Genomic DNA, 12,758 nt, shown 5'->3' with positions numbered 1-12,758 from the left:
CCAACCCGAGATTATTCCTTCCATAATTCAACTGTTTACTGAACATGCACTCATGACTGGACCTGATTCCTAACTTCAAGAAGTACAATAAAGATTTTCAAGGAAGTCTTCATACGTGGAAAATTTATTCCACACAAAACAAGACTTGAAGAAGGGGATATAATGATCAATTGTTGCGAAACAGAAATTCTTTAAAGCAGATTGAGTGACTTAGCAAGAAACACTCCAACAACTTGATTTAAAAACATCCTGTTATCTGCATCTGGAAGCAATGCCTTATCTTATTAATATCTCTCAAATAAAAATAAGACCAATATCTGAAACTTGTAATTTATATAATACACCTAGTCAAACTGCAGAAAGGTAGCACGCTCTGCCAACTCTTTGAACATCTTTAACGTTGGTAAACAAATCAGTTTTGATTGATGAGCAATGTTTTTGCATATATGGCCAAAGAAGCTTTGCCTGACAAAGGCAAAGAATCTCTTCTGCCCTTGCATGAATTTCATCTGGCTCCAGGTATTTTCTGAAATGCTTGGTGACCCGTCTTTAGATACTGTCCTTAAGATAAATCATTTCAATTGTCCACACACTAGAAAGTAAGGGCCTGCCCTACTTCCTGGAGGCAGAAGAATCAGCACTCACTGTGGGGAAAGAGGCACGTGGACAGCCTTGGCCATGGGGTCCGTCCATCTAGGGAGGGATGAAGACTGGGGAGGGGATGCCGAAGTGAGCCACAGAGCTAAGAAGAAAAATGGGAGAGTCTGTTTGGGGAAGGGGGAAGCCGTGCTGGAGCCGGAAAGGATACAGAGAGAGGTGCCAGCAGGAGGCTGTGTCTCCTGGAGGACAGGAAGATGCTGGAGAACGGGAGAAGGATCAAGAACTTCTCACAAAGTCACTAACAACTGCAGAAGAACCTCGGATTGCAGGGAAGAACTGGAGGGTTAAGAATGCAGATTTCAAAGATTAAAAAAAAACCCAAACTGTCACCCCCTCCCTAAGGCAAAGACTAACCTGAAGAGTGAGGACACTGGCATAGTCCTGAATAACCACTGATTTATATATGAGTTGATGGTGGCTTGATGGTGGAGCCGTGAATCTCAGAGCTCTTGGGTGCCCTGTGATGATGCAGTGTCACACTAGGGATCGCTAGGGGCCAGTTAGTGACTCACAAGGTCCCCAGCCGTGGCCAGCCCGAGGCAGGCCACGGGCACAAGGAGAAGAGCCGGTGTTTGTGCCACGTGACCAGGATCATGCAGAAGCCTGTCTGACCTCAGAGAAGCAGAGAACCTTACCTTCCACACCATGTGACATGCTTTTCCTGGAGATCCCAACCAAGACAACAAGAAGAGGACCACTACCCCTCCCCACTGTGACAGGCCATTCCAAACTTTCCCTTGATCATAGAAGGCTCCTGGCTCGAAAAAAGGCCGTACTTCTATAAGGCAAAGGGGCAATTGTCTCTGTCGAGGCCTGGGCAGCCCCTCCTTTCCAGGGAGCCTGCAAGGGCCCATGGCGGCTGGGTAGGGAACTGTTCTCCAGACACTAGCCTGAGGGGAAGCAAAGGCTCAAGCAGCACCTGTCTGTGACTGTTCCAGCAGGACTACCCCAAGGCCAGCACAACTGATAGATAGGCAGCTGGTCTAAGGAGGATACCAGGGAAGCCTGCTCACCCCTCACAGGTTACAAAAGGGAAACCCGGTAGGAGAGAAATGGAGAGCGAGCCAAGCACGATCTGAATCTCCAGGGAAGCCACTCAGAACAAGGCAAGCATAATAATTACTATATTTTACACTTACACAGCATTTACTATGTGCCGGGCAATTTCCACTCGTTTAAATCTCACAACAGTCCTCTGAGGTTGGAACTATTATTACTTTCACCTAACAGATGAGAGAAAACTGAGGTTTGGAGAGTAACTTATCCAAAGGAGCAGAGTAGCAAGCGGCAGAGCCAGCATTTGACCCAGGCAGTCTGGCTCGTGTCCCTCTTTTTAATTGCTCTGCTATCCTGCCACATCACGGGTGTTTTGAGGCTGGAAGGCAATGGCCACTATCAGCAGGGCTTCAGGGGACTGTGAGGAGAGCAGTTTTAGCCTGAAGTCCAGAGTGGAACAAGAATTTAGAAGTGAGGACATGAGGCCTCAGCCTGAGCCGACCGGTAGAAATAGAAAACACTAGAAATAAAGAGGATGGCATCTCAGAGGTTGAGGTGAAAGATGTCAAAAATAAATGCTAACCCTGGAAGGAGGACAAAAATGAAAATTATGTAGCTGTAACTTAATGCATCTGTTTATTCCCTATATCCTGTTCATCTGCAGAGACTCCCTCCCATCGTTATAAAAATTATCATGCACATAAACAGATGACTGCAATAAATATGGCAAGAAACTAGCATTGCCAGAGAACTGAAAAGGAAAAAAAGGAGAAAGACTGCTAATCCTAAAATTGGGAGTTGAAAAGCCCCCAGATGACATCAGCCTAAATTCTTCTGGAAAAGCGTGACAGAAAGCTGGTTCTGGGGACTTTCTATTCGGGGTTGGCCATTTTACCACAAGAGACACAGAGCAAGGGCCAGGAGGAGGAGTCAGAGGAGATGGCTGGCCTTGTCCTCCTGCTGCTCCTCATCTTCTTCCTCCTTGGGTGCAGTTACAGATTGAATTGTGTCATCCCCGCCCCCAAATTCAACATTGAAGGCCTAATCCCCAGTACCTGGGCGTGTGACCCTATTTGGGATAGGGGCTTTAAAGAGGTAACTAAGTTATAATGATGTCTTTTGGGTGGGCTCTAGCCCTCTGTGACTAATGTCCTAATGAGAGGAGGAAATTCGGACACAGGGTGTGTGTGCACAGAGGAAAGACGTTGTGAAGTCAAAGGGGGAATACAGCCATCTGGAAGCCGAGGAGAGAGGCCTCAGAATGAAATCAACCTGCTGACACCCTGCTCCGGGTTTCCAGCCTCCAGAACTGTGAGAAGATACACTTCAGTCGTTTAAGCCCCCAGTCTGCGGTATAGTTACGGCAGCCCCAGCAGACTAATACAGGTGCCTTCCCTTGGACTAAAAGTGCACAAGAGAGATTTATTAGCTGTCTCACTGTGTAGACATGTAACTTTCCCGACCTAAAACAGACTGACGATCAGCGCTGAGAGGGCATCACGCAACCAGTGAGGTCAGAGGAGAAAATGACTCAAGTCCCTGCAGGCTTCTGCTGCCCAGTTTCCAAGCACCATGACCCCTTGGTTCATGTCCTTGGTGTTACCCTATGAACTACCCCAAGTCCCTTCAGATTCCCTGTGTCCATGCTCTGCCAGGCCCCTGAATCACCATTCTTAGCACTGCACCTAATTCATCTTCAGCAAGTACTGTTTTAACCACGTCACTCTCACTCAGCAGGTGCTCGTGGTTTCTCATTAGCTACAAGATAAAGCCCAGAGTACTTTGCTTATCTCTTAAGGCTGTATGGGGTCCAACCCCAAGCAACCTCCCCAAGATTATCCCACCGTGTCCCTAAGGGAAGCTTCTAGTTCAACAAAATTAGCACCTTTAACTCATTTTCTTGGACAGAGTGGTACTTGTCCATTTCTAAGCCTCTGGTCCTGTAATCCAACCCCCTCCCCAAGAACACCTCCCCAGTCCAATGCTGCTCCAGGCCCCCTCTTACGTGACTCCTCCCCAGTCCAGTGCTGCTGCAGGCCCCCTCTTACATGACTCCTCACCAGCCAACTCCGAAGGTTTGCATACCACTTACCTGGCAAACATTTAATACCTGGCAAGCTGGGCAGCTTTTCATGGCTAATTTTTCTGCACTATGAAGACCTTGAAAGTAAATATCTAATATTCCTTGTACCTCTCCCCATCCTCAGTCTCATACAGTGTTTCTCATGGCTTAAGTACAGTATCATTCACTAAACACCAGGGAAGAGGTGAGGAGGAAAAGGTGTGAAGAGAGAGCTCATAGCCATCTCTGCCCTGTTTAAGCATCTCAAATCTTACAAGTTTCTTTATCCTTAGATAATTAACTGAGAATTTATATTAAACTTACTATCTAGATGTGTGTGGTCTCTTCCCCTCAAGTTTCCTTCCTGAAACACTGTATATGTTTTGGGAAGGGGTGCAGAAGTGCCATCAGATGAAAGTTAGAGTGGGCACTCCTCACTGGACCACAGCTCCTTGAAAGCAGGACGCTCGTGTCATGCTTACCCCCTACTACCTGTGCAAGTGATTCCTTCAATACATGGATGGATTCATGGATGAATGGATGGATTCCAAGGCTGACCAAAAACATGTGTCTTTCTAGGGACATGTCACAGCAAGGAGAAGGTCCCATTCTTCCTCTTTCCTCCAGTTCTCTGACCCAACAAACACAAAAGCCACATCACACCTGGAAAGTCCGGTACCTAATACCAACTTCCATTTCCGCCATTGAAACTGCAATAACAACAATTTTCTCTCATTGGAAACTGTCCCCAGTCCTCCCCTGGTCTGCATGGAAAGGAGAGGGTGGGCTTCCTCCCATCTAAAGTAGCAGTGTGCCAAGACAATTACCTTGACTGGTGCCAAGGCCGTCAGAGACTTTGTCAGCAAGTGCTTTGGTGACTTTAACCAAAAGAAGTGGAGCGTAGGTAGGAGCTGAAAACTGTTAAATAAAACCTAAAAGCTAAGTCAGTCTTACAGTTCTTACGTCTCTTACTTTCAAGGGACCTTCCTTCACAACTGGCGAGGTAAGGAAGTTAGTCTTCTCCTGAGGCAAAGGATCACTTTGACTTCTCTCGGACTTACTAAATCACTTAATTCTTTGTTAAATAAGCAGAGAAGAAAATTGTAAACTGCTGGGTATAGTTGCTGTTAACACTGTGCTTGCTCCAGCGATTATGAATAATAACCAACTTTAAAAACCATAACGGAATACTACTTCAACGTAAAATCAGTTTAAAGCAAATGCAAACTTTGAAGCTCTTGTAAATGGAGTCGCAGAGACATCACTGCCCACTGGGAAGTCCCCACCCGACCATCACCAACGTGGGTGAGAACACTGTTACTGGCCCCATCCTTTCTGCTGGCTGTGTTGTCTGTAAGACAGGTCCACACTTACGCTGGACAGCTGCTGAGGAGGCCTGTTTACTGCCTCTAAATCCACCAATGAGAACAATTTGTTCAGATTTAACAAAACAAGGATGTGCAGGTACACCTTGTGACATGAGGTAAAACACTGCTATTTTTAGAAAACCTGTAAACAGGCTTAACTGTTACAAGGAAAAGAACATGCTGGGCCCGGCAGCCTGAAGGTGACGAAAGGATGCCAGGGACAGTGCCCAGGAACGTGACCCCGCTCTCTGTGGGGCCCCACCAGCATCCTGTGCCACTCTCCTCTGCCTGCTGAATGTCAGGGACCACAGCTGTAAGAGCAGACACAGAGCAGAGAAGGGGAAAGGGTGCGGCAGGGGGCAGAGGGAAAGGCCAAGGGAAAAATTTGAAAAAAGAAGAGAAAATGTGAGAGGGAGGAAGAAAAGGGAAAGGGAGAAGATGGAGGAGATGCAGCAACGTCAGTATTTTCTCAAACGCAAACTCTCCAGTCACTCTCAGGGGCAATGTGGCAGGACCTCCAGCTGTCTCATGCCTGGTCAAAATGCCCAGTATTTCTCTAACATTGCCACTAGACGATCAGTAAACAGACTGTCCTATCCACCTTGTGGAGCTGGAGTCCATCACCTTCAGTTGATAGTACAATGCTCTGCCCCACCCATCCCCCAACAGCCAGAACATATTTAGAACGATCTACTCTCAATTTTTCCATTTATACTAAACCATGGTTACCAACGTTTTTCTCTTTGCTGGGAAATCATGGCAGAAAATGATGACTCCTCATGCATTACTATGGAAACCCTAAAACTTCCTCTAGAAACCATCAAAAAAGGCAGCACATAACCTCACTCTGACTTTCAATCACGATTCTCTCCAAGGAAGAAAACTGAAAATGAGATGGATTCATTCCGAGTTCCCTTTTCCAATCAAACAGATGGGATTTAGATAAGCTCTTAAAGCAAATTGTGGCTCACATAATAATACGTAAACCTATCTCAAATCTCAGAGGCTTTTTCTAAAGAAGATTCCGATAATTAAAACATTCCTGTACAACTGAAATTCCATGAAAGCGATACAGTTAAATAAAGGCTCTCAGCTAAAATATTTCCAAGCCGTGGCCAAAGGGCCAGAATACTTGTGCCCTTTGCGCAGTTGATTAACATACTGATGATTATCAAGTGTAATACTAAGTAAGTATTTATATAACAATTTTTTTCCTATGCCTTTGTTCAATGGTCTTGAAAAATCATTCAAAAGAATTTGTATTTGGAAAGCACCTACTATGTGCCTACCACAATGCAAAGAAAGCTCAAGAACAAATTAAGCACAATTGTTATCAGAAACACTCTTCTAAGTCTGTTGATTTAGGATCCTTGTGCAATGCATTCAGATGAAGGTGCTAAATTCACAGGGCCCAGTGCAAGCACTCTCCCAGTGCAACTCCATGTTGAAGAGAAACTAGCGTTCATCACGCTCTTACCGTGCACCAACCCTGTGCTTACAGTGTCCTGTGGTCAGTTCCATCCCCCCCACAACCTTACTAAATTGGTTTTATTACCCTGCCTGATACAGATCAGGACCCAGACAGAGGCTTAGAGGGATGGAGGGACCTGCCTGTTGGTCACAAAGCCCTGATCAGCAGGAGAACCAGGACCAGGCCAGCATCAGCAATGAAGGGCTGGGGGGTTTCTGAGGCAGATGATGCAATCTGACTCTGGGGAAAAAGTGAAACCCCAGTATGCAAAGATATGCAAAGTCCACAGATTAGAAGGAAAAGAGAACAAGACCTAAAAACAGCCACAATGAGGGCAGTTTGGGCATCTAGATGGGAAGAATGAATGGAATCCACTACCAGCATGAACCAGCTTTGATTACTGCAGGCCCTGAGTCTCTGCTGAAGGGACATGCAGACCTCCAGGCTGGAGGAGCAGAGCCCCTTGATTGACAGCACCACCCAGAAGGCCTGCAGTAGGGAATGCTGCCCCCTCCACCACCACCACACACACACACACACACACACACACACCAGCAAAATTAGGAGGAAAGAAGGAATGGGCAGTGGGCAAGCAAACATACTCTTTCACTAAACAGTACTGGGTTCATTATAATAAAATTGCAGCAATTTGCTCAGGCCGCAAGGTTTTAAACGCTGGGAGGTATGCTAAAAGCCCATGCTGCTTTCTCCACAGGTTATTACAAGTAAATTAAATGGACCAGAGTCAGCTTCAAACCACTGAATTTTCGATCTGAAAGAAAGCTCAGAGGTCAACCGGAACAATTCTATCACTTCACAGTTAAGGAGGCACAGGACTTGTGCAGGTCCTACAAGCTGGCTGGTGGCAGACCAGGCCAGTCTGTCCACTACGCTGTGTCACACGCTGTAGGGTCATCACAGCAAAGTCTCAGTGCAGTGAAAGAACTGGCCTTCTCCTTGGCCTTGGGCGAGATGCAACTTAACGCATCCTACAAATATTTTACCCAGCAGCTCAGTCCCAAACCACACCGTCTCTCCCTGAAGTTTCCTTTGAATAATCACGCCTTGATTCTGGAGCTAACATGGCAGGGTTAAGATTTCAATCTTCATAAAGTATTTTATGTTTCCGGCCATTACAGAGTTTTTCTCAGGCTGATTCACCAGTTTGAAAAAAAAAAGAAAATTTAGATGACTAACATTTAATGGGCACTTGCTGATTTGCTGGATTCTTTTTTAAGCTATTTACATCTAGGTGCATGAGAATGTAAGCCCAGAATTGTTAAAAGAAGTAGAAAATAAGAAGTAACCTAAATGTCAAACATCAAAGGAAGGGTAAAATCAAATCATAATATATCTATGTGATTTTTTCTTTTTTTAAAGATTGGCACCCGCGCTAACATCAATTGCCAATTTTTTTTTTCTTCTTCTCCCCAAAGCCCCCCGGTACATAGCTGTAAATTCCAGCTGTGAGTGCCTCTGGTTGTGCTACATGGGACGCTGCCTCAACATGGCCTGATGAGTGGTGCCATGTCCGCGCCCAGGATCCAAACCAGCGAAACCCTGGGCCGCTGAAGCGGAGAGCGCGAACTCAATCACTTAACTTAACCTGGCCACAGGGCCGGCCTCTCTATGTGATTTTTTAAAAACGTTATACAATCATTAAAGTTACAAGTATGGAAACCTCTCATGTTACATGGTGAATGAAAAATTTATGCAGGAAAAGTACATGCAACAAAATCTCGTATTTCTACAAAAACAATAGCAATGCACATACATGAAGGTGTGCGTTTATATGCATGTGTATACGTGTACACACATATCATATATGAACATGTACACATACACATAAACACATATAAAATTTATACCAAAATGTTAATTTGGGGGGTGGGGGAGGAATGAAATACAGGTGATTTTTAAATTTTTTCCTTATTTTGCATTTTTCTAATTTTTCTACTATAGAAATTTATTTTTCCCTAAACAGAAAATAAATTGTTTTTACAATGTTCAAACGGCTGGCTATCTAGGCAATCCTACATGTGTCTGACGACCTAAACCTCTATCCACACTGAGCCCGCCCCTACTGACGAGGCACAAGGCCCCCAGAGTCTGAGGACTGTGCTGGTTCCTGCCCACAACCAGTGGCGGTAGCTGAGGAAGGAGCACGCTGGCACTGTACGCTCTCCTCACTCGGAGCACAGGCAAGGACGGTAAGGTGGCACCTCCCATCCTGAAAAGGGCGACTTTGTTTTGTTTTCCCGGCATCTCTTTTGTCTCAGAGACCACAGATTGATAGAACAGCTCCTGCACCCTTGGACTCTCAAGAGAAAGTAACTGTACTGTATATTCCCATATTTAGGGATGGAGGTTGGGGGGGGGGGTTGGGAAACAGGACAAAAAACACAGGTTTGGTGTTTCTAACTTTCAATGATTTTCTTTTGTAATTTCAGAGGCACCGAGTGATACCTCTTGCTCCAGATTCAGGTGCCTTCTTTCTAAAGCCAGAGTCTTTGTGAAAACAGAATGAGAAAGGAGCTGTCCCCTCACCTCCTCCCAGCTCTCAGCCTTGACAGCCAACGTGGTAATTTAACTGTCAAGCACTGAGCAGCACATCTTTCAAGAGGCTCCACAGACCACTCCATAATCTGACAAAGGAATAACAAACAAACAAGGGCTTGAAAGCTTTTGTGTTGCCATGGCAACTAGCCTAGCTTTCCCAAACTCACAGAGTAAAAACTATTCCACCAAAAAAGAGACTGTAACTAACAAACCTGACATTTTATTAATGCTTCTGTGCATGCCTGATCAGTGTTTCCAAAAACAGCCATAGCCAAGGCTACCAACCATGTCAAAACTGCCCTGGACTTGGAAGTCTAGCAGTAGGTTTTTGCTGTCCACATTGAGTGAGCAGAGCTGTCAGGCTGGTCCACTCAGCAGACATTTCCGGGACTCACACCCACCACATAAGGAGGCTTCGACACTAGATACCATGCAGTACCTACATACATGAGTCATAAGTAGCTCAGCTTCATGCGTAAATAAGGTGTACAGTCAAGACGGGGTGAGAGGGGACGGCCCGGTGGCGCAGCGGTTAAGTTCGCACGTTCCGCTTCTCGGCGGCCCGGGGTTCGCGGGTTCAGATCCCAGGTGCGGACATGGCACCGCTTGGCACGCCTTGCATATAAAGTAGAAGAAGATGGGCACGATGTTAGCTCAGGGCCAGGTTTCCTCAGCAAAAAAGAGGAGGACTGGCAGTAGTTAGCTCAGGGCTAATCTTCCTAAAAAAAAAAAAAAACACACACACACACAAAGATGGGATGAGAGAGTTCAGGGAGATAGGAGGGTCTCTCTGTGTGTCCCCATACCAAGTTTCCCTTCCAGACTCCTGCCACAGACCAGAGGCCTATAAAAAAACAGACCACAGGCTGGGGTCTGTGATTGCAGCCTTGGAATGGGGAGGCCAACCCACAGACTTCTCTGAGTAGGAATGGTACCAATCCTCTGGAGGGATGATACGGGGATGTCTCAGGTACAAAGGAGTCAGGTGTGCTGGTTGCTGACCACGGTGCCCAGTCTGCATTCAACTGGTTAAAGCCGTGCCCACTTCCAATATAACATTATCCTGCTGTCACCTTTGATGTCATGCTCTCTAGTCCTCCCGTATATCCAAAAGATGGCAAGAGCATGAAGGTCAACTTAATGAAAGGACACTGCTGGTGGGGATACAAATTTTTTAGAGGGCAGTTTTATGATACTTATCAAACACCATAAAAATTCCAGAGTCTCTGACCCAGCTATTACACTTAAAGAATTTATTCTAAGAAAATAATCATGAATATGCACAAAGATACTGTAAAGATATTAATTGCAATGCTGTTCATAATAGAGAAAATTTGGAAACAACATAAAATTCAATAACATGAGAAAGGTATTAAATCAATTTTAATACAGCAACACAAAGGAATTCTGTGCAGCCATTAAAAGGACTATAGAAAAATGTTCCAACTATCCTAACTCAAAAGTTTTAAAACACGTAAAATATTCTTTTAAAAAAATACAGATATAGATATATAAATAACTATGAAGGAACACATCAAAATCATAACAATGGTCCTCTCTGAGTGGCTTTATTGTGGCATTTTTTTTCATTAATCAAATTGGCTACAATAAAATGCTATTAGATAACTTAAAAACAATAGCAGCTTTAAAAAAAAAGAAGAAAAGAAAGAAAGGTCAAAATATATTTTGACCTTATCCTGTTCCCAGAAAGGGATATATTCTGTATGAAATTAAAGATGCTTAGAATTTTCTTTCCTCATTTTATACCCACCACCCAAACCTCCAGTGACTCCAACAACGTTTTCTAGTCTGCCAAACCCGAGAGGCTTCACCAGCAAACTTCACAGCCTCTGCTCCCCCAGTTCTCACAGAGATGTACTGAGCGCAGTGGAAGAACCAACCACATAAATAATAACCAGAAGGTTGTTTACTGGTAGTCTCCGGATCACTGTTCTTTTGGGCCTCGGGATTGATAGAAAAGCACAACTAAGCCAATGCTGATGAGGCAAAGCAGCAAACATTTGGTTAGTACAAGGATTTTTCATAGACCTTTAGCGATGTTCTTATTCCACAGTACAAAGTCCTCCCCCCAGCCAGTCACAGGTTGTCACTAATGACTATGCACACAGGAACTGTCAGGCTTATGTCTATTAAATCACCTTTCTTCCTGCGAGAAGAGTGCTTCGGGATGGGCTTTTATCCTTATTTATGCACTTATCCTCATTATCGTGTTCCCGATAACAATCTGTATGCTATGTTCTAGCCCCCGGAGGAAGCAATGCTCAGTTCTTAACCAAGGTTATTAAAAAATAACCAGACGCCTCCAGTGTGCCCTTGAACAGAGGAGTAGCCAGTATGTACAAACATGAGCCAATCCTATAGCAAAGAAACAAGCTTTGTGAATGAGAACAAAATCTAATTGCCACCATTCCTGCCAAGCCCCAGAAGACTAGCCTCTCACCTAAAAGAATCAGGTGTCCACCAATGCCAGACCACGTTACCATGGGATTTCTGATGACTACAGATCCCTAATCCTCGTATACAACCACACTGGGCTAGGTACTCAGACACACAGAAGGGAGGCTGTACATAGGCTCACTCAGCTCAAAGCTCTGTGCCAAGGTCAAAACTAGTTTAAAAATTGATAGCAGCATGGGAGAGCGAAAACTTGGTTATATCCTATCTTCCTGCCAATTGCTGCACAGCCAACAGCTTTCTATCACCTGCTTCCTGTAGGCCCCCTGAATGTTCGTTCCTGTCTTTAGCGATGGGGGAAAGAGCAAAGCAGTCCAAATGCAGCTCTGGTCACCCTCCTTTCCCTCCTTTCCAGGCATCCATGGCACCTCCTGCCTCTGGCCAGTTCCAACTCTCAACCTGCCTCCATTTCCCGTCATGGTCAGATGAACAAGGGGCTTACCCTCCCAGCGCTAGGACATTCTCAAGTTAATTTACAATCAAACAAAATCTTAGTAAATAAAATATCAAATTTACAACTATCACAGTTCTTTTACTATTTTCAAAGAAAACTCTCCCCTTCTTTCAAAACACCAAAGTTAGCCTGAGAATTGTTCAGAACAACCAACTCACCCGGCTCTGTGGAACATCCACAGCTGCAAAGCAGGTTAAACCAGGCATGGTACTTTCTTCGGAAAGTCGATTCAACAATCCTTGAGGCTACCTAAATATTTCCTAAAAATGCACCTCCACCTCCCCTTCTTCTCTTAACTCGAGGTCACTAATTTTTTCTAAGTCATAATGACTTGTCACCCTCCTTCAAGTTGATAATAACACACTTCAACTGCACCGAACTGCAGTTTCCATCTGAAAGGGGTAAAGGGAAGGCGGTTGCTTATGTGAGTGTGAGAACCACCAAAGGAATGTTTGCTAAAGAGGAGGTAGAGAAACCGGTCTGACTCACCATGATAGCTACCAGAACCTACTGCCTTCCTAATGTAATGGTTTCATTTTTTGCAAATACAAAACCACCTGTTCAGTGGCATTATTAGCTCTCTCGTTATGGGCAAAATTATCTTCCTGATGAATTTGCTCCAAATTATTATTCATTAGCTATCAAACTGTAAGTAATTATTCCCTTTAGGGAAAAGATGTAATTTGCTGCCCTGACTAGACTCAGACTCTGGCC

General features: G+C 44.8%; 1 protein-coding gene across 3 annotated transcripts in view; it reads right to left on the bottom strand.

The window, feature by feature from the left end:
- SYT16 (synaptotagmin 16) overlaps positions 1-12,454 on the bottom strand; it is a 175,641-nt gene extending 163,187 nt beyond the window's left edge. For 2 of the 3 annotated variants that reach the window (XM_046647718.1, XM_046647723.1), the window contains exon 1: positions 12,203-12,454. The gene's annotated coding sequence lies outside the window, so the exon portion shown is untranslated. Of the gene's footprint in view, positions 1-9,562; positions 9,748-12,202 lie in introns of those variants that run through there. The other variant, XM_046647719.1, reaches the window with a different exon arrangement.
- Positions 12,455-12,758: the final 304 nt, after the last annotated feature.

Source organism: Equus quagga, chromosome 20, assembly GCF_021613505.1.
Source record: "Equus quagga isolate Etosha38 chromosome 20, UCLA_HA_Equagga_1.0, whole genome shotgun sequence".
Classification (NCBI taxonomy): Eukaryota; Metazoa; Chordata; class Mammalia; order Perissodactyla; family Equidae; genus Equus; species Equus quagga.
The sequence above is the reverse complement of the archived record's forward strand: the minus strand, read 5'-3'. Positions and strand labels throughout refer to the sequence as shown.